Source organism: Engystomops pustulosus, chromosome 1, assembly GCF_040894005.1.
Source record: "Engystomops pustulosus chromosome 1, aEngPut4.maternal, whole genome shotgun sequence".
NCBI lineage: Eukaryota > Metazoa > Chordata > Amphibia > Anura > Leptodactylidae > Engystomops > Engystomops pustulosus.
This window is the reverse complement of record NC_092411.1, coordinates 66,633,411-66,660,788: the sequence shown is the minus strand read 5'-3', so window position 1 is coordinate 66,660,788 and position 27,378 is coordinate 66,633,411. Positions and strand designations below refer to the sequence as shown.

At 39.1% G+C, this 27,378-nt stretch overlaps 1 protein-coding gene across 3 annotated transcripts in view; it reads left to right on the top strand.

The window, feature by feature from the left end:
- The first annotated feature begins 4,322 nt into the window (after window positions 1–4,322).
- RPH3A (rabphilin 3A) overlaps window positions 4,323–27,378 on the top strand; it is a 181,801-nt gene continuing 158,745 nt past the window's right edge. For 2 of the 3 annotated variants that reach the window (XM_072142722.1, XM_072142704.1), the window contains exon 1: window positions 4,493–4,772. The gene's annotated coding sequence lies outside the window, so the exon portion shown is untranslated. Of the gene's footprint in view, window positions 4,376–4,492; window positions 4,773–27,378 lie in introns of those variants that run through there. The other variant, XM_072142713.1, reaches the window with a different exon arrangement.

The window sequence follows — 27,378 nt, the reverse complement described above, 5'->3', positions numbered from 1 at the left end:
ATGAAATGAACACCAGGGGGCACTTTAACAAGTAATAGCAAAGCATAGACCCAGTCATGTTAGAAAAAGTAATAGAGTTACCTAGATAGCGTCTTAAAATCCAATTAAAAGATAAAGTATGTATGTAACATATTTCACTCTATGAAGTATTGGTAAGATGACATCTTGTAAGGATAGAGATTTTCTAGTTATAATAACCCATTCCACAGTGATAGTTATCAAAATAAGCAGTATTTGTACACTGTATACTGTGGTTTCACTGATGACTTAGTGGTTTCTAAATACATTAGTTGAGTCATGGCATAGAGCCATGTACCATAAATGTCATGTGAGATAACTTGACATACAGCACTGCACATTAAAAATGTCATTAAAATTATGCTGTATATGCTACAAATTTATGTCTTAGCATGGAAGACGTTTCCCATGATTGCCTTTAGACTTCTATCCTGTTGTACAGTCAGCTGAAATTTTAATTCCGCACAGCTGCTTTCTTTTTACATAGACTGTGCCACCACTGAGAATGATTTCACAAAATATCTATAGACTTCAATTTAGAGATCAGACACCACTCAACTTAAAGTCAAGTGAGGGAGATTTATCAGAATTGTATGAGGTAAAACTGTTCTAGTTGCCTATGGAAACCAATCAAAACGCACATTTAATTTTGTCGACAGCTGTGGGAAAGTGAAAGGTGAGCTCTGATTGGTTGTCATGGGCAACTAGAAGAGTTCTGCTCCCAGGCACTCCTGATAAATTTCCTCCAAGGAGATAATGTCAGATAACAATGTGGCTCCAGGTTATCCCTAAATCAGTCAGCAGCTCCAAAGTTCCAATAGGTGTTTTTTTTAATTTCAGGACATTCATAAAATCCATAAAAAATTTTAAAAACATAGTCAGCAGACAATGCGTTTCACGTTCAGGAACTAAGGTTTCATAAGGTTTAGATGCTAATACAGATGGGTAATTTACTTGTAACAAGAATATCCATCCTATTTTGTGGTCTATTCCATTTAGTTCAAAAGCAGTATTACGATGACGGTAGCCTAAGTGCTTCATTCTACTTATTTGCTGCTAACAGATCCATAAAAAAAGTCGTTTCAATAGTATAGCTAAATGTGGTGTAAACGCCCTAATCCTGTACAAACCCTGTAACCCTTTTAAAAGTATTGCAGATGATCAATTTTATAGGTAAAAACCACAAATAAAGGTAAAAGTTTAGCATCTCAGTCCTCTTTGTTACTCACCAGACTGCCCATTCATGAAACACAGAGGCCAAGCTAAATCTGCTAATGTTAACAGCTTTTCCCAGCCGGACTTTATAGGGTTTTTATAAACTAGTAGAGACAGCAGGAAAAGGGACTGAATGAAAATGAGAGACTGGTGTAGCATGGCCTTATTTAAATGTGACTTCAATTGTCAAACGTAATTGCAGCTTAAGGTTCAGGAAAGCAGTTTGTATACAAAACCTCAGCACGAAGTGAAAAAATAACTTGTACTGTCTGCTATTGATGTCAGCTAAATCATAGAATAATAGATTTTGTGAACACAGGGTTGCGAGACAGCAGGATTAATAATATGGCAACAAAGCTCTAGAATGCTAATCATTGGCAACTCACAAAAGCAAAATGTTCCTTTTACTTACAACTTATTTTACAGTTGTGGCAACATTTATGCGTACTGTCGGTAAAATAAGTTTCGCTGAAACTTTTAAAAATGTATCCACCCTTTAGGCCCTCTTGTGCTTTATTTAAAACTTATAATTACTAATCCATCTGAACCTGTAACTTAAAATACAATGTGACACGTTACCAGTTCGTGCCGGACTTATCATCAGATGACTCAAGGACCAAATACTGCGCCCAAATACTGCACCAATTCATTGTTCTGTGTCAACACATCTGTACTGCAAGCTCCATATGCGACAACATTTACAGTTCTACAGCCCTATTATTCCATCTGGACTGATGTCTAAGATAGTCCACAGCAGCTGCAGTAGACTGTGGGTGGCATATCAATATGGGCACAGGGTGTGATAGAAATTTGTGATGCAAAGGATTCATGATTTGGTGCATGAACCAAAAGATTAAGAACTGTCTCCACATTCATGAAGGTTAAATAAAAGTCCCTAGACCAGCATTTAGCCACTTTAATTCTGTACCAAATACGGCACCACAAAATGAGTTGGAAAAATAGAAGCGCCATAAAAGTGTTGGATTCACAAGCGGTGCAACAATTTTGTGCACAAAAACAGAACAAGTAATGAGTGTTGAAAAAACACCCAAATTGTATTGCCAACACTTAATAAATGAGGCGCAAGGGACGCAGCAAGGGGGAAAAATTATGCCAGTATTCTTACGATAATAAATGCCCCCTGTAAATCTCTAAGATTGTCAGCGCCACAATTTAGCGTCATTTCTAACACTCACACCAGTTTTTTGTCGCTCAATTTGGGCACAGCCTTTGAATCCCAACATAAATGCCGCATAAATAGACCAACAAAAAGCAAATCTATCAACCTCTAAATTCCTGCATGGATTGACTTTTGTTCTTCTTACGATGCACCAATTACATTAAGGCTGGGTGGCACAATACAACATCACATTGCAAATCAATGCTAAAATTGAGTGCCAAAATAGAACAAGTAGCGAAAAAATTATTGAATGCCCCCCACAGTTCTCCTTATCATTTGCATGTGTTTCAGTTGAAGGGCATATGCAATTGGGTCAAGCCCCTCCCCATTCTGGTTGGATTGCATTTAAAAAATTTTCATATGTGTGAATCCAGCCTCAGAGTGCTCTGTTGATCACAGTCATGTGACTGTTGGGAATTGTGTCCATACCCACGAGGGCGGGCATTGTCCCAATCGCTTATGCGTTTCCAGTGAAACGCATACGATTGGTAACCAGAACTGGTGTCTTGCATTTTTTAAATGCAAAACACGAGTCGCTGGCTACCGATATCATGGAAACGCATTGGGATCAGGCAGAGGCCCACCACTGTGTGCCAGCATTGCATTGGTAAATGTAACACTAGCGGCACTTTTGACTGCACCTTCAAAATGCATGCGTTTCTGGGATGCATTTAAAACCGTACGTGTGAATGTACCCTGTGGCCGGTTTCCCAAGTGCCGTTTTTGTTGCGGTTTTAAACGCATCCAAAATGCAAGTGGGAGGGTGTTTGGCCAAAACGTATACGCATGCGTTTTCAATTAAATGTTTCAGGCAAACCCCCCTCCCACTTGCATTTTGGATGCGGTTAAAAACGTGATGAAAATGACATGTGGGAAACCGGCCTACGGGTGCAGCCACATGTTCAGCTTTTCAGATGCAGTTTTTGAATTCAACAGCAGGTGTGGATCATAATGGGTGAGGACTTATTAAGAATAAGAAGCTCCTCCTCTATTTTCACCCAACTCCAAAAACTGCATCTGAAAAATTGAACATGTGAACACACCCTTAGAGTATTTTGAGATGCATGCAAATCTTCCAAAAAAAAATTGATCCACATCTGTCCACAGGTTATACGTGGTATCGCAGCACACCCAAATTTACTGAACTTCTATGAAGCTCAGCTTCAATAGCAGCCACAATACACATGTGGTTCTGTTTCTGGGGAAAAAAGGCAGCTGTCTATGTAAACCCCTTTATAACTAAAAATAATGCCGTACTACATTTTTATGGACAGGCATAAAAACACATTATAATAAAAGCTTTTAATAGGTACATTTTACCTTTGTCTCCAACAATAAGTCTTTTGTAGCAACTAATAAATTCCTACTGATTTGTTCCATCGATAAATTGAGTTTTATGTACCTTAGGTCAGATGGAGGTGGATATAGAGCCGCAGTTGTAAAATATTGACATAACTTATAAAAAAAATATAGTGTTTACCTTACAATAACTGAATATGAGTGTGTGGGAGGAACAAATATTTAATGGTATTGATGGAAATTCCTTTGATTAAAACATCAAGAACATCTGTCTTGCAGGCTACAAACTGCAATGGAAGCCTCTATACCTTGCTCGCTTAGATATGGAAAAATGTCACCCATTAAATGCAGTAGTATCTGGCGGCCATGTCCAGAGCATGCTGTGTTGCACATTTGGGCAGGAGGTAATGAGGTATTATAACGAAGATGCATAATTATCCTTATTTAAATTATGTTAAAGCTAATATAGAGTCAGCCAGATACAATGGTTCCTTCTTATAAATCTTAGGATTGTCATCTCTATATCATGGTGATCATGAATTATTACACAATGTGTCGGGTGGGTGGGAAGGGGATGCTTAGATTTAGAAGGATTTGACCCTTGTGCTTTGAACACACACATTTTATATGGGAAGGGATGAGTGATCCAGGAACACATGAATGGTGTGTGCAGAGCACTCCCAATCCAATGCCATGTTGTGCGAGATTCATTCATAGCATAACCAGGCGTGTTCTGCAGTGAACTGCTTCTGGCAGCCTCTGAGCTGATGAGGTGTATTGATTCTCCCAGTATTCCCAGCCCTGGAGAGTGCGCATACATTGCCTGCTCAGCAAGGGATCCAACAGTAGCATTTGCTGTCTTTCCCAGAGACCTGTCAGCTGCAGAAATGTAGTGTAGCACTTTCTTTACCTCTCTCTACTCTTGCTTTGTCTTTTACCTTACAGGCAACTCATCAAAGGCTACTGCAGCTGCTGGGGGACTATAACATCCAATACCAGTCTCTAGTAGAAGAGGGATTGGGGTCTCCAATTTCTACCGCTGCTCCGCACAAACACAAAGGTAAATGCAATCTCAATAGAAATCTCCTGTGGCCCTGTATTTTGATGTTGCCCTGTGTTGTGCATGGTGTCGGCTTTCCAAGACTTGACTATTAGATAATCGGATTGTCTTCTCTCTCCCACAAAGCCATATTATTGGTACACACACTGAACTTGTGTGGTGTATTGTTGTTCTTGTATGTGATCTCCAGTGTTATCGCTGTATAGGTGTCTGTGTTACCAGCTCCTTCTGGGAACTTAAGCAGGTTCTATTTGGGTCTTTATTGATTGCAATGGGAATCCCTAGAATCCTGGTACTGTTAGTAATTTATGGGAGGAAGCCACTCATTTCTTGCTGTCAATGAGGCAGGTGGAGGTGGCGGAGCTTCTTTATGGATTGCACCAGTAATAGGAGGCAGCAGCATTGGGTCTGTCAAAATGCCGCACCAAGTTTGCAGATGTGTGCTGCATAGCATTGTGCAGGCTTCTTTCAGTTCCTTTGTCTAGGAACATGAAGCGTTTAACCCCTCCACTGCTGATGTATTCCAAATGCAGCGCAAGGGTTAATGCAGAGTTTGCATAGCTGACCAGACTACTTTAACCTCTCGTATGCTGGGTCAAGACAATTGCTAAACTGAGTGGCTAAACTTGTGCTTCCCTTTTTATTAGAATATATAAGTGGATGAAGACTTGCTCACAGATTGTATTTCTACACCGGTGACTCTGTTACCGCAGTACATTGCAAGCTCCTTCTAAGAAAATGTTACCCTCTGCAATTGACTCTTGATAGTATATATTATTGCTGGTATTTGCATGTATGTTTTCCCTGCTGTAAATTACATCTTTCTCCTAGTAATGCTAGTTTTCTGAAACTTGCTAAATATGGAGAATACTTTGCTTCTAATCAGTAATTAGCATGTGGATTAGGAAGGATTTTTGGTCACAAAAGCAACATCAGTATTAACCCTTTAAGATGTTTTCTGTGTAGTCGCTGCCATTGTAGATTCCCAGTGGTGCAAGCAAGTGGTGAACTGACTGCAATGTAACACATGTCATTCCGAATTCTTATCCAGGGATTTGAAATGAGCCAGAAAAATGCAATATGGCAGAAGGGCTTTTAGACACATGTAAAAAAAATAAATTGTATATATTTTTGATAATCTTTCCCATATATGTGTGTTATCCACATCTATCCATTATAGTAAATGGGAACTGCAAATGAAATTCATCTTGGATGAATGTAATGGATTTCACTTCCATGGGCTAATGATTTTCCATTCCACATTGGAATTAAGTGCAGGGTGTGGTAAAGAACATCTCATTGAAGCCATGAACGGAAACCACTAATAAAATACGTGTCACGGAGCGTGGAGCAATCTCTTATTTCTTCCATGATTTGGGTATCATAATGGGTTTTTGAGGCTGATTTCTGAACCCATGAACAATCCATCTTGTAATGTGTGTGTACAGTATAAAGTGATATATAATGTGAATACAGCTTTAACAGTGTCAGCTTTTCAATTTTCCTGCACTGTTATGCATAGCAGAAAATCGTATAGACAGAAAAAGCCCATAAGTATATCTATTTTTATTATTTTCATTGTACTTTTGAGACCACAAGTTTTTGGAGTTCACTTCAGTTTACTATCCTTAATATGTGCACATATAAATTTGCTTTATACAGAAAGTCTTGTCAGCTGTATGCTAAAAGCTTTTATACATGTCAATTTACTACAGGTCACAGGAATACAATGATATATTAGCTACTTGGGTTACAGATAACATGAGCCATTTTGTCTATATAGTGTATTGATTCTTGGCATTGTATTAACAACTATAGCGACGACACTGATGTTCCTCTGCTATAGTGTGTTCATCCATATTTTGTTCACATTCTGCAGAACTAAACTAATCATTGGTATTTCTTTACCATTTACTGAGTTAATCAATTTACTAGATTAATTCTGCCATTCCTCAATCCAATATATACAAATTGCCCCTGGCCACGTGAGTCAGTGAGAATGTAACTAATATTCTGATATCTCTGATTTGGATGATCAAGTAGTGAAATTTGCTACTACTCATTGATATTCCCATGGAATCTAGAACTGTGATACATTACTATGAGGCAGTCTGAAAAGATATATTACAGGGCAGAGGCTGTATAATATATATCTGATACAAAGGGTGCTAACTTTCGTCAGACTTTACACCTTTTTCGGGGATTGCATTTCAGCCACAATTCTGTTTTACCAAGTTACAGGCAGTCCCAGGGCTACATACAAGATGGGTTCCTTGGTTTTGTACTTAAGTTGAATTTGTATGTAAGTTGGAACTGTATATTTTATAATTGTAATTCCAGACAATTTTTTTTTTTTTGTCTCAGTGACAATTGGATTTTCAAAATTTTTTGCTGTAACGGGACCACGGAATATCAATAAAACTTCATTACAGACACCTTACAGATGATTATTGCAGTCTGGGCCTAAAGTGAAGCATCCAGAGAGCTTCACCAGAGGTCACAGGGGGCAGAGAGGTCAGTCTGTAATTAGGGCTCCTCTGTAAGTTGGGTGTCATTAAGTAGGTGATCGTCCTGTATATACCTAGAAACTAGAAATAAAGAACTGTTATAGGTCAGTGAATCATGGACTGTGCAGTAACCGGTTTTCATGGACTACCCACATTGCCAAGAACAAGACTCTGAACCTCATAGTGATATATTTGATGCAAGGAGTCACTGCTTCCCATGGCACAGTAGCACCAAACTGTAATCATGAGTCCCATCCTTGGCTTGGCTCTGTGGTCAGTCTGTGAACATCTGTGATTCACTCACCCCATATTCATAAATATGTATATACATTTTGGGAAAAAAGTGGCCCAACTGATTTTAAGGAAAAGTTGTCAATTGTGTGCATGGTGTTGTCCTTACTCCTTTGAAGCAAGAACTTGGAAGGGTAAAATAAGTCAAAGTGGGTCATTTATCTTTTTTATTTTTATTTTTTTTGCTTTTTTTGAGTTTTGGATTTTTTCTTTCACTGTAGAGGTTGATGTATCAGGCATGTATATTTGTTGCACAAAAGTCACAAATCCTCTTCCAAACTTTTGCCTGCACCAGCTCGGGACTGGAGTTCATTTGAGCCAAAATTGTGACTTTTCCATACCTCCATACTGCTCCATTTTATTATACATTGGAACCACAATTTAGCTTCATTTCCTTTTTTTACTTTTTCTTTTTGTTGCTCAATTTTGGCACAGCTCTTCAATCCTGTCACTTTTCCTGCACTTGTAGTTTTCAAACACTTTCTTGGCGCATAATTAGACCAACAAAAAAGCAAGTCTACCAACATCTCAACCCCATTCCTAAATGCGGTTTGTCATTTTTGACGCTCATTTGTACTTCTTATGATGCGTCAAATACATTAAAGCTGTGCGCCACAAACTAAAATCGCAGTGCACGTCACCAATAAAATTGCTTGCCAAAAAACAGCACCTAGTGCAAAAAATATGTTTTCTACTCTCATGAAGGCGACTATTTACAAGAAATCTGTTGGTCTAGTTTCTTTCATCCTGGGCATCTAGCAGATTTTGCTTTTTGGGAGATTTTATTGTCCTTGTATTTTGCTTTCAGTTCATATACAATATTGGTCTGCAAACGACTGGAAGTAAACATGGGCAGGAATATATCTTCTCTGCAATTTGTGGTTGGGGCAGCAAGTTCATACAGGAGGCTGTGGAAACCATGGCCATGTGTGTGAACCCATTGATTTACATGGGTCTGTGTGCTGCTAGCGCAGCCTTACTGTCCATCAGATTGAGAGATGGTACATGCTAGAGACTTTGCTCTCTGACAGGGGGGGGGGGGGGGGTGTGAGCCGGTTACTTAACCCTTTGTCGCCCTTTATGCTTGAAGAGTTCATTTAGATTGAGTCTTTTTGACAGAATCCATTTTTAGCTACCTTTGTAAAAAAGATTTGAATATATATATATATATATATATATATATATATATATATATATATATATATATTGTCCTAATGTCATAATATTAGATAAACATGGCTGCTTTTCTCTTGTTTGGTATTACAATTTAGCCCCATTCACATGAAGTGCAATGAAAATTAGATCCCCTGGACAAGATTATAGTTATTTCTAGAAAAGCCATTGTTTTTCAATAATAAACTTCTTTAGAGGTTTGTTCTGTGGTCAGTTTGCCAACAGTAGCGCAAACTATAGACTCTAGTAAAGTGTTTTGGCTTTAGTTTTTTGTAAATGACCGGGTTCACACACAACTTTTTGAGCTTTCACATTTGAAGCAGGATTGGAAAACCGAGTTGTTTGAGTGAGCAGATAAAATATGAAAATATGCATTCCCTCAGACTTCTTAAGATTCCTACAATGCCTTGTTAGTATAGCTAAGGACTGTAACTAATAAAAAATAGAAACAAAATTACCAAAAAACTCAACATTTGAATCCCCTGCCACTCTTACATCTCCACCATCGTGGATACACCGTCATGCAGTGACCAGATGTGACATACATCTATGTGGATGCTCTATTCAATCACTAGTTTTAGTGATTTTGTGCAATACACACAAGCCACATTGAGTTCTGTATGGTACGTCCTTGCTGAAGGAAAGTAAACAGAGACTGTTGTGAACCACTAGAGCAGAGAATTGAGTTGACAGAGGAGTATTTTATTTTTTCCAAAATTTCTAGGTCTACTTGCATCATGGCTTTAATATTGCTTAAAAATTGCGACAAATACTTGAAGCCTGTGAAATTACAGCACTGAGGGGCTGGAAATAACCACCAGGGCCCTTCAGGCTCATTAGCATAACTTTAAAAGATGGTTTTAGAAGAAAGGAGCTCAAGGATAACAAACATATGGATATTATCACAGTACCTGGATTTATGAGAAACTACCCCTGGTTTATGATGCTTGATTTTGATGGCAGCTTTTCTTTAAAGACCCTAGAAGTAGGACTAGAAAGTGCATTTATGGCATACTTCTTCTAATTGGAACCATAAAAAAGAGGCAAAATTCCCCTTTCTGCTATTTGTCCTGCACAGTCTGTTCTATTTCATAGAATTTGGTGAAGAAGAGGGGTAAGGTGATATTTTATGGAATCTAAAAGAAGGAACTTGAAGGCAAACACTTATCAAGTCAGTTTTTAGGCTATAAAAGGATGTATAGAATCCAATAGATTTCAAATGCATATAATGACTGTCTACCCCAAAAGCCTATCCCAGTCTACTTCTCCAAAAGAGAGTGGTATGGGGCTCTAGAGAGGGCAAGATGGTAAAAATCTGCCTATTAAATCTTTTATTAATTCTTTAGAAATAAAATGTTTATAGCTATTTAGTCATGTGGAATAATGTTTAGAAACAGTTAAATTGAAAGTGAAAATCATGCGCACACACACCAAGTACATCTGATGAATAGGAAATGCAGAACCCATAGCAGGAGCATTATACCAACCATCAGACATGGGATTTTATGCCTCAGGGACCATACAGACTGCCGTTTATAATTACAGAAACCACAAATTCTGCAGAAAATTCTTAAAGGCAGTCCTTTGCATCTATAATCCATAAACCATAAATTGCTTTATGCAGCAAATCCTGAGATCTACAGCACACACATGTAACTCTTCAAAAGCAAATTGAAAAACTGATACCAGAGCAGAAGGAGCTTTCACTTGAAATTATTATTGCTTTAGAGTATAGATGTTAAAATCTGTTTTTTGGACAACTTTTAGTTTTTTTACATAAAGTAATATTGCAAAATAGCTTTCTTACAGCCAGTCTTGATGTGTGAACCCCAGATGACTTATTGGACTACATACACATCTATGCTGCATGTTCTAGGATTGCGAACCCATTCATTTGTTCATGGGCTAGGTTGTGAAAAATGAGGTCATTAGGAGCCTGTGCAGGGCTGCCATGTTATTCCATGCCATCACATACTGGTCCTTAATGACCTAATTTTTCACTTTCTATCCAGAAAACAGATGTGTTGGCAACCATGTTCCTGTCCTAAACCTTAACTTTAAATATCTTATAAGATACTAGTAAAAAAAAGCAAGCTCAAGAAATATTATACCCCTCTACAATAGATACCGTAGATGCCTAATTTGACCAGGTGGAAAATGTTAACCATTTTTGTATGATAAGAATTGGTGTTATGGAATCTTCTTTAGCATTCAGGATATACACGGCGGGGCTTTATTTTTCTAGATTGCACTATTATATTACTTTCTGAAGCTGTGATTGAAATCGGCCACCACAATAGCCAATGTAGTGGCAGAAAGTTGGCAGGATAACTGTGCAGGTGACTCGCTCTGTTGTTACAAAAGGCCAGGTTAATTTGTCATGGAGTGACACACTGTACTTTTGCTGCAAACACAATTACAAATTTTTATGGTAAATCATCTTGGCATTTACAATCAACTTCCACTGTAAAATAGCAATGACTTTTATTGCCTCTCACTATAAATGTGGAACCTTAGAATCGTACGGATGCTAATTAACCCAACAGGAAAACTGACCATAAAAAGACCTCACTCTTATTAATGCATCATATTAATGAATCCCCCGTTAACTGGTCATTCATGTAGAAATAATAGAAAAGAGTTGGGGATTTTATTGTAGAAAGCCAAGGGTTAATTCATGCAGAAATACATCTTTATGACAGGGTTAAGTATTCCGGCAAGCTAGAGGGAATGTAGGCGGAGACTGAATAATGGAATAAGACAGGAGACATTTACTATTATTCCCTGTTTGTTGCTCTGTTTCTATAGGGCCTAGTGTTGACCATCTGATTTTGTGCTGATAGGAAGCTTTTCTGTTATAATTTCCTACTTTGTGTTGAATGAAAGAGCTCATCAGTCTCGGCATTGACTGTGAGGATACCGTGACTGCTGGACGCATCTATTGTTTGCATTGAACAAGCAGAAAAAGGCAAGCAACCCCCACTGTGTGAAGGAAAACAGTAGCAGTCATATACAGTATAGAAGAGAACCCCAGTTTACTACAAGGCTCCTTGTACAGGCAGTCCCTGGGTTACGTACAAGAAATGTTGTTACGTTGAATTTGGATGTAAGTCAGAACTGGTATATTTTATAGTTACAGCTGTAGCAAAAAAAATTTTTTCTCTCAGTGACAATTGGAATTTAACATTTTTTTTCTATTATGGGGTTATATGAATAAAAATTCATTACGGACACCTTACAGCTGATCATTGCAGCCTGGGACTAAATTAAAGCATCTAGAGAGCTTCACCAGAGGTCACAGGGGCAGAGAGGTCTGTCTGTAACTAGGGGTCGTCTGTAAGTCAGTGAATGGTGTTACTTTCCTATGCAGAAAATGTGTTGAAATAAAACCCTCAAACAGATCACATGTATATTATCATATGGTTCCTTAGATAGACAAAGGAAAAAAAAGGCAGCACACCAGATTGTAGTGAAAAAATACCTTAGTGGATTTATTCCATATGAAAGAGCAACGTTTCGGCTGCAAACAGTGAGCCTTTCTCAAGCCGAAACGTTGCTCTTTCACATGGAATAAATCCACTAAGGTATTTTTTCACTACAATCTGGTGTGCTGCCTTTTTTACCTTTGTCTATATAATTGAAGGACCTGAGCTGGCCTCATTTAATATGTATCCACTGCTCTTTCTGTCCTCACTTGGTGTGCTCTATGTTGCCAGCTCGAATTTCCATAGTGACCTGCTTTGTTTGGTCTGATATATGGTGACATTAGTAAATCAATAGTCATTTATACTAAATCTACAATTTTACAATGCAGCTCAATACTATATGATTCAGGATTTGTCTGTATGTCAGAATGAATTTAAATAAGAGATGTAACTTATCCAGATGTTATTGATATTTCGTGCTATAGGCTAGGGAAAGCAAAATCAATAGACAAAAGGGGCACCTACATGGTGAATGATTATATTAATCTTATCTATTTATTCAAGGATTCATCTTTATTGAATTGGCAAATCAAAGGGTTTTTAGCAGAGGTGGGGTCTTTGAGGGACACATGTGTCGACAGGACATTTATCAAGTGTTTCTTGCTAGAAATTTTGTGTCAAAATGTTAAGCTCTTTTGTGCAACATCTTCTAACTATTTGCATTTTTTATGTCACTCACTAAGATTTTGGAAGTGGGTCTCAAGGTAGCAGTAGTGGATTATAATATAGGCAGTTTGGCCGGTAGCCCGGGGCCCAAGCCTTCTTGGCCGCCCAAACCATCCACCAAATTTTATACTAAGAAGGATTTTCACCCATGAAATCCTTGTACATTTGTTCCCACTCTCAATACAGATGTACACAAGAGCCTTTTCAGGAACTTTGAAGGTCCTCCAAAGATCCTGAAACCATTTTTTGAAAGAAGGCAGAAGTGACGCATCCTGCATTCCACAAGAATCTTGATTCTAGTACCATATGTAGTATGTGAACTCTAGACTTGTATGGGGCAAAAATACTTATACAGCCCAGGGCCAATGGCAGTCTTAATCTCCCACTGTAAGGTAGGAGTGGTTGGCCTGTAGATGCTGGCTATTTCAGATATGTGTTGGCTTTACAAAGTTGCCAAAATTAAGTATAGAAAGTGGAGTAAAGTGCAGCAAGTCAGGCTCCAGAAAAACTGACTTTAAATATATACCTTGGCATAAATCTCCACCATAGTTTATTATGCATGACTACCTCATTAACATGAAATATTATGTGTAATACACCATCATACAGGCCCATTGGAAGCTTCATAAATCAAGTCGCACGCCAAATTAGCAGGACAAGTAGAAAAATAATAGTGGCTTATCTCTACAAAGTCAGTTCAGTCTTTGGCACACATTTAAAACATTTTATAAAATATTTGGGGTTACTAAAAAGTGTCTTCTTGGAATGTCTAATTTGATTCCTGTAATAGTTAAATGAGCCTTGGCATCCTAGGACATTTTCATTTAAAAAAAATACCTCTGCCTGACTAAAAAACATATACATGTATATAGACAAATAACAACTGTTACTAATAGAAGAGGAACATGTCCAATAAAGCTTATAAATGATACCTGTCTCCAAAATTTTAACTTTTATACCAGTAGGACCTGTTGTTAAAAGTACTCTCCATATCACCTAAAATTATTTGCTATTTAGGCCCTGTACCTTAATTACGGCTGTTTTTCTTATAAGCAAATGGGTATAGATTAGTCATATTCTGAATAGAAGAGTCATATTTTCACCTCCCTCTTTTGACTGACACATCAGTGTCTCTTCAAATCTCGGCCTGAGTAGACAGGAAATCCTCTCCTGTGCACTTCCTGTCCTTACCATAATGTTGTTTCTCTTACTGAATGATGAATATAGCAGTGAGCACTGTGTTGGAAACTGCAGATATTGTCACCATTTCACGCAGCCTGTGATGGTCTGGGAGATGTTTTGGTGGGCGGAGCCACACACAAATAGGCAAAACCAAGATAGTCAAAGGCAGAAAAAGTTTGGGGAATGATTTTACTGGTTGGAGAAGGAAGATTTAAGCCGGGGAGCCTGCACTGCACCTTTTGACAAAGACAGAGTGGATAATGAGTAAGGTTTATTTTGCCTGTTACTGATAGGTTCCCTTTAACTTAAAGGGCACCTACCACCCCGATTCTACCTATAAAGGTAGAAGGGGTGGTAGGTGGATGGATGGGATGTGAGGAGAGCCCTTTTTTGGGCTAATCCCCAGGTCCCGGGTGTCTTTTAGAAAACTTTATTGCAGGTATATGCTAATTTTTTTATGCGGCTACTGGGGCTTGGAGTAGCCGGACATGAGGCTACTAGTCGCGGCTACTCCACGCCCCAGTAGCCGCGTTACTCCGCCTACCAGGTAATCTTCTGCGCGCAGCTCCCGGTAACAGCCCGTCCTCGTCCGAGTCCCCCGGCTACTGCGCATTCGCAGTAGTTCCGGCCCCAGAGCTGCGGCCGCGCAGCCGAAGGCCTGCGTTCTGCGCATGCGCAGAACGCAGGGGACCCGGATGAGGGCGTGCAGCTACCAGGAGCTGCGCGCCGAAGATTACCTGGTAGGCAGAGTAACTAAAAAATATATAGTAAGGTTTGAGATGATAATGACTGAAGAAGTGAATGCAACATATGGACAACCAAAACCTTAGTCTTATTAGTTGGGTTAGCCACACTCCCCTCATAAGAAAGATGTGTACATGTGAAATAACAGCTTATGATGAAAATGCAATTGTAATAAGCATGAATAAATAATCAAAACAAGATATTCTGTAAAGGAGAGTTCATATGGATCTCCTCAATATGTGGATTGGCTCAGCAGAAAAAAAACAATTATATGCTAAATTCATCAGCAGCGAAAGAGACTTGCTTATGACAGAGATGAATACTTATTGGAGAGATGCGAATCGATAAATGTCCAAAGTTCATCAATAAGAAAGAATATATGAATAGATAGCAACGATCAATTTATCTTCTCATTATATCAATCCATGTTACATCTAAATACCACCCTCACAACTGCACCTACTTGATATGAATAACATTTTTGAAAACACATTTTTATGTCTACACTTCATTAACAGCATATTGTTTTAGTGCCTTATTTCTTGTGCTAGTGACTTCATAGTCCAAAATATAACCCATCACTGAGTTTCCATATTCCAACATCTTTTTTCTGTTAAACTGGTCCTATATCAAATCGAGACTGGTTGGTTGATTTTGGGGGATCCTGTTAGCAATCATATTTTGACAGGTGCCAATATTTAGGGGCGTAACTACAGTAATAGCAGAAGCTATGGGGCCCACAGTGTCAAGGCAGCCACATCATCCTGAACATTGTATAGTAAAATGGGGCACATTTCCTAAGGAACTTCACTAAAAGTGCTTGCTCCATGTATAATGCTGATGCGTCCGATTCATTAAGAACAGGTGCCAGAAATCAGGAATCTGGTGTTTTCCTGCACTGGCCCGACAAAGTTCACCAACTTTTTTGGGGTGCACCTTTAACATAGGTCAGACCGAGCACAGGCATGCCACCTAATTTGTGTTGCATGGAGGTCAGTGCAGCTGCGCCACAAAAGGGTCACCTGCGACACAATAGCGGCGCAGACACTTCTTAAATACCTGTGCAAGTCCTTTAGCCCTACAAGAACGTGCAAAGTCCGACAGAAGTGCAGGGCAAAGCCCTCAGTAAATGTGCCCCAATATGTATATAACATATATGTGATGTATATATGCTTTATATGTGTGTGTATTTGTGATGTGTGTGTATATATGGTGTACATCTGTACATGGCACTGTATGTGATGTGTGTATGCTGTATGTCTGTTTTTTCCTGCATGTGTGTATATATGCTGTATGTTTGTACATGGCACTGCATGTGTGTGTATATGTGATGTGTATACAGGCAGTCCCCAGGTTACGTACAAGATAAGTTCTCTAGGTTTGTTCTTAAGTTGAATTTGCATGTAAATCTGAACTGTATATTTTATAATTGTAACCCCAGCCAAATATTTTTTGGTCTCTGTGACAATTGGATTTGAAAAATGTTGTACCGTTATAAGAACCAGGATTAACAATAAGCCTTAATTATAGACACCTTTGACAACTGTAATTGCTGTTTATTGTACCCTAAGGATAAAGTACAGTAAATTACCAACATCTAGTGGTCTGTTTGTAACCGGAGGTCATCTGTAAGTTGGGTGTTCTTAAGTAGGGGACCGCCTGTATGCTGTATATTTGTGTAAGAATGTATTAATGTGTGTGTATGAAGAACTGTGTGTATGTATATGTGTATGTGTATACATACACAAAAAGGCTCCAGGAGAGCCAAAACGTCGCTGTACTTTATTGTACTTGTGCACATGGAATAAATAACACCTCTTTTCACCACTTGACATTGGACGTCTGGGAGTGCTGCTTACCTTTCTTATGGTTATATATACACCCCCCTTCCGGCTTAAAAATATGCAGTGTGTTAATGTGCGTGTATAAAGAACTGTGTGTGTATATATTATATATGCCCCCCTTCTGGCTTAAAAATATGCATATGACACTCATATACATATATGAATGTCATATGCATATTTTTAAGCCGGAAGGGGGGCCTCATTCAGAAGTCTGTTCTGGGGCGCTGCTTCTCCTAGTTACACTCCTATCTAGGTTCCTTTGTTGCTATAGCCTAAATTTTAATCTACCGATTTAATCTGTCAGACCATGATGGACCCCCTTGATGGACCTTAGCAACCATGTGACTTCAATTGGGTCTTTTAGGGTAATGGTGCTCACGGAAACCCCTCATCATGAAAGCCAGGGTCGGACACTGATGTTTACATTGCATGCACATTCACTGGGCTGTTTTCTGTATATTTTAGCTTTGAAATAATGTCATGTATTTATTTATAAAACAAACAAGTCTAGTGCTGTCACAGATCTGTTTCGGACCCTGAGTAGAATTTGGTGTAGCACAGTACACTGTAGCCTAGATGTCATGGCATCAGAATTGATTGAGTGCCCTTTGTAGAATTCTACAATGAAATCCTTTAATGTAAAGTCATGTAAGGTAGAATTCTCTATTAATTATTAATAAATTCATAATTATGCTGTCATGATACATAATTTAGTGAAGTGCCTGTCAAATGTTCCAAGTCTGGCAATCTGTCTTTCCAGTAATACTCAGCCTATGGAGTCTGATGATGTAATGGTTGGGCTTTATTTAGGTTCCATTTTTCTTATCTATTTCATGCTTATGCTGTTTAATTAAACTGGAAAACTCATTTAGTCAGGTTGATCCTATCTTGATGATGAGAATGGTGTGATTGGGAGAAAACTGGAAGGCAGCCCTGGATATTTGTTTAGTGTACGGGCTGAGATGATAAAACAGATGGGTGCGCAGAATGTTTCCACACTTGAATTTATATCAATGTGACATGCACCATGCATTAATAATCAGGATCATATACTTCAATTAGCTTTGTCTATGTGGTGACTGGATTGTTAAGACATTCACACAAATAACAGTAAGCCTTTTATCATATCATGACTACATACAAGATTTGGAAAGATTTTTTTGGGGAAATATTTGCTTAAATCTAACTGACAATGAAATGCTTTTACTTATGTGATGAAAACCGGACAATTCTGCAGACCTGTTTCTTCTGGCAAGCAGTATAAACTATACTTTATTAAATATTAAGAGCTCATTTTACCCTTTTTTATGTCTGATTTTGCTATTTTAGGGTTGTAAATGTGTTGTAGAGTTTGCTTAAACCTCTGGTATAATCAAGTGAAGCTTGTCATAAGTTGTTATAGCATATGTGATAAACTTGACACTTCTTGGTGAGGGAAGCATTGAGGTTATTTTAGGAAATGCTTAAAAGCTCTGCCCCTCCCGCTCTGAGGGGCAATATGAAGCAGCACTGTGTTTAGCCACCCTGATGCTCACGAAAGGAGGGCTTCACAAAGCAACACATGCTGTTTTAGGGTTTTCTTGGCATTTGTCTTTGGTCTTTTTATCAAAATGTTATGAAAATGTATAGTACAATGATATATAAAATGCCCAAATATGTTACTTTATTTTACAGATGGCTAAGCTGCTCTGTAGGACTTAATGTAATAAATCGTGGCTCACAGTTTAGACCAACTCAATGAAGCAGTAGAGTAGAACATGACAGTTTAAAACACGGATAATTCTGGTGCAGCATAAAACTAGTGTTATTTGCATCGGAGGATCCTGCGTCACATTGATACATCTCCCCTATGTGTGAAAGTTGCTTTAGAGGGCTTCTATTCTTTCATACTATAGGGCTTACTGCAGATGAACGTGTGCAATATTGGCCCTCAAAACAACAAACCTGTGGTCCGTTGTTTTCAGCTCATGTGTCACATGAGAAAAAGACCACAAAGCCACAAAAACATACAGGAGGCCATGGATACAAAGAGGAGCATTTATTATTTTTGGTGCAGGGTGGCGCTAGAACCGTTCCATATTTTTCAATGGTATATAAGTTTGCCGTGCAAGGGATTAATGAATTCATGAGTCTGTGGTGCATGGACAGAAAGGTTTGGAACTCCCAAGATCAGCTTTTAGCCAGGCTATTTTTGCGCCACATAAAATGTCAGGGGAAAATAGAAACTGGTGGATTCACAAGTGGCGCAAAAATAGTTGAGAGTGTTGGAAAATACCAATATTATAAATTACGCTACATAAATTCTGGTGCAATAGGCACAAAGAAGAAAAAAATAGTCAGTTTTCCGTTTGAAAGGCCATAATAAATGCCCCACAAAGACTTTGTGTGCGAGCCCACTGAAATACATGGGGCCATGTGCCAAAGGGATGGGAACTCGTCTGAAACTGGCTTTCCCTGCTCTACACAGGGTCTAACCCCCTTCCACCTTTGGATGCCCATGGCTTCATACATAAAATGGGCAGTGATTTAGCCACATGTTGGCGTCGCAGTCTGCACACCCAGACAGTCAATGTTATCAGCTGCCCTGTGGGTGCATTTTGATTACATGAAATATCAAAGACTAGCTAAACATTGACTGTTAAACATGTTCTATATATAAAAAATGATATTACTGGGGAAAGCATCATGACCCTCATTTTCTGAGTGTTCCCACGTAGACAATGGATGTTCAACCTCTTCTGTTAAGTGAAACTGTATAATTAATGGACTCGATGCTTAAATGCATGTTTGTTACAGCCAAGAAATGCCATAACAGCATTTTTTTCTGACATCAATTCCTTAGAGTGGTTTATAGAAAACTCAGAAAGCTGTTAAATTGTGTCAGCTGTATATTTTTTCAGGAACGTTCGATAGTCAGGATCATTAACCCTCGTTGTCCTAATTAAAGTTAAAACCAAATGAAACCTCAAAAACATTAACATTTTTTCGTAAGTCAAATGTCTGCTTTGCTATTTTTATTGTTTTTCATTCTGCTATTTTGTATAATTTTACTTACTTTAATGATCTGAAATCATGCATCTGCACAGGTTTGAGACCTTTACCAAGCTGAGAAGAGGAGAAATCTCAGCTCTGGCACAATGGCTTAGCACCCTTCATTACTCATAGAGCATAGACTAGTGCAGTGATGGCGAACCCTTTAGAGACCGAGTGCCCAAACATCAACCAAGACCCACTTATTTATCGCAAAGTGCCAAGGCAGAAATTTAATTTGTGATTTATACTCCCTGCTCTGTCATATCTTTCATTCATAATCGCACCCTGAGGACACCAATAAAGCAGCAAATAGAAGAAATTTGGATGATCATTGTAGATTCCCTTCAGGGTCCCATAAACCGGAAGAATTGTCAGGGCCGGAGCAGGAGCTACAATGATAATCCAGATCTGTCCACACCTTCCCACTCCTCCAGTAGTCCCAGATAGCGCTGTCACTCCGTGCACAGCAAGTTCTGGGCTGTCTGGGACTGCAGGAAGATACCTGGAGTCCTCTCTGGTGATGGCCTCAGTGCCCAAAGGGCTCTGAGTGCCACCTCTGGCACCCGTGCCAAAGGTTCGTCACCACTGGACTAGTGGATTAGTGCCATATAGAGGCACACAGTATACCTGTGACCAATTTTACATCCTATACTGTATATAAATTGAGCATTCAATACATTTACTTACCCGGTCCTGTCGTGATCCCTGCTGTGCATTCCCCGACGATCATGGACTCCGGCACGATCTGTGCGAAGATCGTGCGCCCCAATATTCTGCATGTGTCGTATCCCCGCTCAGGTCCGCTTGAGTTCACCTTCTTCTTCCCTCTGCATGTAAGTGCATTGTCTTGCGACACAATTTAAATGTTAATTCCTGTGCTCAATCCGAATCCATCAGGTTGTCTGACGCCCCCCCCCCATTTCTGTCGCATAAAAGGCGGCGCGACTGCACCAAAATGCGATCGCGTGCACCACAATGCAGCGCAAATTGGTAATCATCTGAATATCCGACGTTTGTGAGGTCCGCGGACCCTTAATAAATGAGCCCCATTGTCTATGCTCCATACACTTTGGGGCCAAGCGTACAGTTTATCTGGATGCTGTATGTATAAAATATAAATCTTCCACCTATGTTTGCTCAATAGTGGAGATAAGAAGGACCCAAACTTTTGGTTTGGCACCCTCCGTTCAGCAGCTCCACTGAATCCAGACATGTTGCTTGATAGGCTGCAGAGCAACCAATCCGGAAGCTTTAATGTCCCTAGCAACTAGGCATGGCTGTGATTGGCTAGGTGTGTCCACCAGGTGTCTACCTGGCCACTCACAGCCATGCCTAGTTTGTAGGGCAGGAAAGCTGTCTGTCTAGCTGCTCTGCAGCCTATCAAGCAACATATCCAGGTTAGGTGGAGCTGCCGAATGGAGGACCCAGAACCTGAAGTTCAGGTCTACTCATCTCTACTCAATAGCGATTACAAATATCATTTTAGCAAACACTTGAACAGAATTTATGTGTCGTTTTTTATGACTTCTAGTTCATTTTAGGTTTATTGTGTATGGGGAAAATGTCAATTTTCCCTGATAAGGTGTTTTATGAAAAAAATTACTTTTTCTCCACCAGTGATTTCGAAGCAGTCATTGCCACAAGTTTAAGCACCTGATTAGGATATTTACCCATCCGACAGTTGCCGAATAAGCTTATCGGATGCTGAAACTAAAGCCATCGGATGTTTGCAAAAGATATAATAGGAAAAATTCTGTCTCTGCTGGATTTAGGGAACCGTTGCCTATAAAAGAATGCAAAGATCTAGAGTAAGTGAAGACGGATAAACGTCTTCTTTAAAGGTCAATTTGCTTTTATTACTGAGAGTGTTTATCAAAATTACCAATCTGTGTGCTTTATTCACACAGACACATTTTTGGTTTGTATGATGTTCATGTCTCCAGCAAACGGCACAAGGGCTACTAGAATATTTGTGGCCATGTGTCCTCAGTTGTGAGGTCTGCTCTTGTGCTGATGCCAACTCCGCAAATGTCTACTGTAAAATGTGTGGTTCTGTCAGTCGGATCACACACTGTGCCGTTTTTCAGTTTATTTTTTTATATGCCTCTGTCCAAATTAACACTTTTCCTTCTATGGACATAAATATGAAGATGTACAGGTGAAGCTACCTAGCTATAATTATATCTACCTATAAAATATAATTTTTTTTACTGGCATTAACTTAATATTTTCTCACCAAAATATCTGGTCTGGTGGCAATATTTTAAGCTTCTTTTAGGGCATTATAATATGGCATGTGCCACACTCCTCTGTGAATTTATCTGCGTTCTCTGCTACGCTCCACTAATAAAACCTGTTCTGCGATTGTATTCTGTTGTTCACTCCTGGGAGTCTGGTTCTTGCAGCAGCAGATAAATAATCTAAACACAAAATCATTATTATTTTGTAGCCGATTAATCAAAGCAGATATGCCATGATGAGCCATGCCCCATTAGTAGAACACTTACTACATTGCAGACATTTTTTCCTTATTTTCCTTATTATGCTCAGTTTCTATTCACACAACATACAATTCTTTGTGTTCTGCATCTGTTTCTAATGTATTGATCATGTACTGTATGAAGTAGTTTGTGTAGGTGTTAAAGCTTTTAGCACTTGAGTTTTAACCTAGTAGGTATTATTTACCACTGAGCTCTTACAATATTCTTTTCATCTACTATTCACATATGGGGCTGTAGTTGTATTATAGTAAGCTATAAATCATTACTGTAGTGGTAACATGATAATTATTACTCTGCATGAATATAAGGTTTCTTTACCCTTGTGCTTAAACCTTTCAATTTATGTATTGGATGAAATTTAATGACCAGAAATGGTTAGCTTTTTATAATTTTTGCTTGTGATTTAACAGTTTTTTTATGTATCCAATTCATCTTTGAAATGTATTGTTTGTATCATTTTGTGTTTGTATTTTCAGATTTATTAGGTTTTTCTGTTTCATACACTAATTGCCTATGTACTTTTCATTACATAGGAATGGTTGCTGGGGAATACTATTTGATTTCTATAGATTACTTGCACTTATCTTGTTTTTAGGTTCCTGATGCATGGCTAGTATCAATGCTTTACAGGGTAAAGCCTCATGCGCACAACCGTATGTTTTTCCTGCTATATTTTGGCTGTAAAGAGTGGACGTATGAGTATCCATACTGTATAAAACACAGTGGGCTGGCAAATGATAGATGGCTGATTATTGGCTGACCGAATGCACCTCCCACTGGTTCTGGTCTCCCTAGATACTGCACTTATATACAGCAGCATAGGGTGCACAGCCATATTTTATACATTCCCATAGAATTCTATGGTGCATACGGAATGGAAATACATGAGAAAATAGGGCAAGCTCAATATTTTTAATGCCTCAAAAGTACGGCGCACATTGAAATGGATGGCCGTATTGCACATGTAAATGAATGGGGCTGTATGCTATATGCATATATATTATATATATGGACGTTTTCATATGTTCGTGTGCATGAGGCCTAAAGCTGCATTCACATGAATGTATGATTTCTCCAGTCCTGTATTTACATACTGTATGAATATGTGTATACTGATTTTTATCAGTATGTGCACGTATCTCACTGTTTCCATACTGTATCCATAAAATACAGATGGCAAATGATGGATGGCTGACTACTGGCTGGCTGATAGATTGCACCTTCTGGTCGCCCTGGATATTGTACGTATATACGGCAGCATACGGTGCACAACCATATGCAGTACATATGCAACCTCTATATTATATGTTCCCATAGACTTCTATGGGGCATACAAGATGCAAATAAATGAGAAAATAGGACATGCTTTATATTTTTATATAACTTGCTTATGGTAGGGAACGGTGGGCAATACCACCACGTGAATGGTTGGCTGTATTTCCCATTTAAATGAATGGGGCTGTATGCTACCAATATACACTCACCGGCCACTTTATTAGGTACACCTGTCCAACTGCTCGTTAACACTTAATTTCTAATCAGCCAATCACATGGCGGCAACTCAGTGCATTTAGGCATGTAGCCATGGTCAAGACAATCTCCTGCAGTTCAAACCGAGCATCAGTATGGGGAAGAAAGGTGATTTGAGTGCCTTTGAATGTGGCATGGTTGTTGGTGCCAGAAGGGCTGGTCTGAGTATTTCAGAAACTGCTGACCTACTGGGATTTTCACGCACAACCATCTCTAGGGTTTACAGAGAATGGTCCGAAAAAGAAAAAAACATCCAGTGAGCGGCAGTTCTGTGGGCGGAAATGCCTTGTTGATGCCAGAGGTCAGAGGAGAATGGGCAGACTGGTTCGAGCTGATAGAAAGGCAACAGTGACTCAAATCGCCACCCGTTACAACCAAGGTAGGCAGAAGAGCATCTCTGAAAGCACAGTACGTCGAACTTTGAGGCAGATGGGCAACAGCAGCAGAAGACCACACCGGGTGCCACTCCTTTCAGCTAAGAACAGGAAACTGAGGCTACAATTTGCACAAGCTCATCGAAATTGGACAGTAGAAGATTGGAAAAACGTTGCCTGGTCTCATGAGTCTCGATTTCTGCTGCGACATTCGGATGGTAGGGTCAGAATTTGGCGTCAACAACATGAAAGCATGGATCCATCCTGCCTTGTATCAACGGTTCAGGCTGGTGGTGGTGGTGGTGTCATGGTGTGGGGAATATTTTCTTGGCACTCTTTGGTCCTCTTGGTACCAATTGAGCATCGTTGCAACGCCACAGCCTACCTGAGTATTGTTGCTGACCATGTCCATCCCTTTATGACCACAATGTACCCAACATCTGATGGCTACTTTCAGCAGGATAATGCGCCATGTCATAAAGCTGGAATCATCTCAGACTGGTTTCTTGAACATGACAATGAGTTCACTGTACTCAAATGGCTTCCACAGTCACCAGATCTCAATCCAATAGAGCATCTTTGGGATGTGGTGGAAAGGGAGATTCGCATCATGGATGTGCAATCCATCTGTGTGATGCCATCATGTCAATATGGACCAAAATCTCTGAGGAATGCTTCCAGCACCTTGTTGAATCTATGCCATGAAGAATTGAGGCAGTTCTGAAGGCAAAAGGGGGTCCAACCTGTTACTAGCATGGTGTACCTAATAAAGTGGCCGGTGAGTATATATGGCCGTATGTACAGCCATTTTCATACATTCATGTGAACGCAGCCTAAAAGTCATTTTATTGATCAATGGGGTCCTATATGTCAGAAACCCCCCTATAACACAATAATGCCATCCAAAATGTGAAATATTTTAAACAATTTAATCTATTCCTTCTATTTCACCATACATTAGTTTCTCATCCATATCCTCTCCGTGTCCCTAGAAATACCATTGATATGTGCTTAATTACACAATTAGTCAAACTGTTAATACTAATAAATTATTAATTGCCGAGGTAGAAGGGAGAAAGTATAGCTCATTTCATCAGGTGTAATTACTCTGACAACTTAGTACAGATGACACTTGTCTTCTGTTACTTTGAATTTGGTATCCCGCGAGAACCTTGCTATGCATTAACCAAGGGGGTCTATATCGGCTCAGACATGGGGAGCAGTTAGCTTTACTTCTATAACTATAGTTTATTAACCTATAAGTATACATTAACCCTTTATTAACGCGTTACTATTTTTTTTTTTTTTTTGCGTTATTTTCAAACTCTGATATGGTGTACATTATTCCTGTGATATAGCTATAAGTACTATAACATTACGGTTATTGAACGGTGACATTTTTGTGTTTGATATCTTTAAACTGTGACATCACTGCATTATACCTCTACTATATCAGCTACTTCAGTGACCCTATTGTTTGATGGGATAATGCACACAGTGATATTACTTTGGGCATTATTTTTTAAACATGACATAACTGTATGTATTATCTTGTTGCTGTTCATTATTCCTATAGGATGACATTGCTTTGTACATTATCCGTCTACTGTGACATCACTTGTCAATGTGCTGCTAAAAGTTTCATGTTGTAGTGGGGGCCCTGCTTCCAAGTTATGCCCAATAGTTACTATGTATATATTCCTGCTTGTGTTTCCATCACATCCACATGAAATCAGCTTTGTTCTTGCACTTGGCATACAGCTGTGCATCAAGGGACCCATGGTCTTCTAGACCAAGTCCAGAGGCTCCTCCACCTGTCTCTTCTCACCGTTTAGCACTTCATGTCATGTGACCAGGGTAACCAATTTGATGTCATCTAAGGTCCTTTACCCCCTAACATTTGCAAAATCTACCCCAAGTATATATCTGATCACTTGAAGTCATAGCATGCTTCCATGGACTTCTAGTTCTCCCCATGCCTCCATGGAGGAATGCTTTGATAAGATAAGATACATTAGGTAGATTTTGACCCTAGATAGCATCATCTTGGTCACAAGAAATGAAGTGCTGAATAATGTAACAAATCTCTCTAAAAAATACAGTAATAATGCTCCACTATATCGCTTAGTGTGGACACTGGTCTATAACGCAAGGCTCTCAATCCCCATTATTGCATCGTAATTCATTAACATCACAGACCATAGATGTATTCAATCTTCATTTTTATGTATTAATTAATTCCAAGACATAAGAGGCATAAGGACAATCATCATTCTTCGGCTGAATATGCCATAGTCCATATATGAGTATAAGCTAGATTTCCATGGTTTCCACTGAGATCACGAATGCCCGGTCTGTCCTGGACGTGTCTGAAGAAGTAGGAACCTCCTCTTGAAACCTCACAGGACAGACCGGGTGTTTGTGATCTCAGTGGGAGCCATGGAAATCTAGAGTGGACTCATATATAGACTATGGCATATTCAGCCGAAGAATGGTGATGTACTCATGCCTTTTATGTCTTGGAATTAATCTATACATCAAAATTAAGATTTAATACATACTTATGGTCTGTGATGTTAATGAATTACAATTCTCTCAATCTTCCAGCAAAACACTGTGTGAAACTTTTGACACAGCATTTCCTTCTAAGCTGTATATGTCTATAGTGGAATATTGGTAGACCATCTATAAATATTGGTAGCAATGAGACCTGTCAATCAGGACTAGGTAGGAAGGGCAGTGCAGTGGACACTGCTTATGCAGTACTTCATTAGTATCATTGGGCTCACTTCAGGTGAGTTATATATTAGTTTTCAAACTGATTTATGAACATTGCAGCCATGGAAATAAAGCATTTAGCTAGGTTAATTTGAATGGCAGGATCCCTTTAAATTTCTTTGGGCATTGATTCTGATCATGTACCTGTAATAGGAAAAGTAAATGTTGAGTTTAGGATGACCAAGTTTTCACCTGTCACAGGCCTCAGATCTTACAGTATTTGGAGCATTCAATGGGCTTATAAGCAATGAGCTCATAGTTTCCTGACTATATTAATTGTGTGGGGACTATAGATGGAGAAGATGATCACTCCCAACAAGAAGAGATGGTTCTGTCTCTAATTGCAAAAATGTAAACTTTAAGATAAGTAAATGCAATATGTATAGAAGAAGTAAAGTGTTTTGCTATACACTCAAATTGGGGAGGCTGTGTTTTCACTAGGTCACGGATGTATACATCCTAAAAATCTTTCATACAAATGTTTTATAGAATTCAATA